We start from the raw sequence: 2,171 nt of genomic DNA on the forward strand, positions 1-2,171 counted from the left end.
TGATCTGGGTGCTGGTAACATAAGGATCACATATTTAATGAATAAATTAAGTAATACACTTTATGCACTTTACTGTATGTGTAATATACCTCAGTACAAAGGAAAACATTTAAAATCACCAATCACTCCAAAACTCAGAGTCACCTTTACATTTTGGAATATTTCCTTTATATATGTATCCCTATATATGTAGACATGTATAATTATACCATATATACATGTATGAGGGCATATATTGAAATATACACTCATGCAGTGGTTTGGGATTCTTTTATCTTTACATAAAATATGTCCCTCTATATAATAACTTTTGATTTACTAATACTCACAGATAAAATGAAGCTATGCATGGAACAAAACGATGACAGGTCTGCTCTCTACTAACAGATTGCTGTTAGCTCTCTTTCTGTGATTCTATTTTAACTTGCAGCTTTTTAAAAAAATTAGTCTATGAGATTTTTGCAATGGTTGCACTTATTTTTGAGATATTTCACAAAGTTTATAACTTCACTTTCTTCACTAACTCAAAAATCACTGACAGTATAGAGATTGTCAACAGGAAATAAAAGCAAATGATGAGGGTGGGAGCAATAGTAGAGAAGCATGTTGGAATGGGGCCGTATGCATGCAGAGACAGTGGCAGGCTTTGCTATCACAAGACCCAGACTTGGGGCTCAAGCCGAGTTTAACCTAATTTCCCAGTGCAGCAAGACTCCAGGTAATATTTGGATTGCACAAGCAATTAACAATTAACTGCAAAGTCCATGCTTTTTCCTTTCCTTGGTTCCCAACTCATGTGTGGAAAAGTGTCTTCTAAAATGTGTGGGGATGATGTCTAGAGTGCTAGCTGTGTACTGCACCACTCCTGGAAGCACCACTAGTGGAGACTGATATGCGTAGAGCTCCCTGGTGGTGTGTAACTCCACGCACTTGTACTCTACTCCTAGACTGCCAGCCTCAATATAGAGTTTTCTTAGGGAGAAAAAAGATAAACTTTCGATTCTTGGGCATTTAAACATTTTTAATTTTTGAAGTCACAAAAATCTTGATCAATACTTTAACTCTCTTAACCTATTTCTCAGCTTTAAAAAACTCAGTCATCCCCAACCCTCAAATATTCTAGTATGCTCTCCTAAAGGGACCATGTTCATGTTTCAAAATCATTTTATCTTCCCTGATACTCAATCAAGAAGATATTTTGTATTTCTATTATGTACTTTGTATTTTATATTATGAAAGCATTTTATTAGGCTTCACATATTTTTTCATGTATTTTGAGTATATATTTTAAAACTATATACATTTACCCCTAAAATATGTATAAGCCTCCTCTCTCAATATTTCTAAGAATTTATGAAGTAGACAGATCCCGTTTTCTATGACATATCTCTAAGAGCTCCTTTAGTGACTGCCTTGCTTTAATCATGGTGATAGAAAATTAAGCATTATGATTATGCATTTAATACGTTAATACAAATCCATTTAAGAATTTCGAAGATGTCTTTAGAAATCATGTTTATATACATGCTGCAGGGCACTCATAGCTCTATTCCTTCAACACAGGAGAGGCCCTTTCAAGTCATAGTGTGCTCTTCCATAGAAAGTGACAACCTTTGACTGTAATTTAAGTTTCTAGGTCTTGGTTTCCTTATCTGTAAAAGAAGATGGTTGGATGAACTTAATCTAAGGTTCCTTAATCTAAAAACCTTTACTAATGATTCTATAAATCCAGGTGTTGATTCTCTTCTAATTCTATCCTTCATCTCAAAATAAACAACTAGATGATAAATATGGCCAAATAAAATTTATGCTTCTGTGTTCTATGGCTAAAGATAATCGAAAACAGGCACATTCCCTCTGAATGACTAGAAGCAATGCCAGAGGGGGTGACTCCAAGGTATTACAATCTGGAACAGTGTTGCTAAGGTAGCAGATAGTAAAAAAATATCTTTAAAGCAATTCAATAGAGCAGATTTGATTAAGAATCATCATTGCTACTAGCAGTTTCTCATTACTAATTTGAGGAAGAAATCTCACCTAGACAAAAATACATTTAGCACTAGCTACGTTAATCTGTTATTGGTTTTAGTAGATCAGAAGATGTGAGCTTATACTTATATGCCCAAGGCAAGAAATAATTCATGGCATGCCAAATAAATGTTTATTGAAAA

This window comes from Propithecus coquereli, unplaced genomic scaffold, assembly GCF_000956105.1.
Source record: "Propithecus coquereli isolate 6110/MARCELLA unplaced genomic scaffold, Pcoq_1.0 Scaffold214, whole genome shotgun sequence".
Lineage (NCBI taxonomy): Eukaryota > Metazoa > Chordata > Mammalia > Primates > Indriidae > Propithecus > Propithecus coquereli.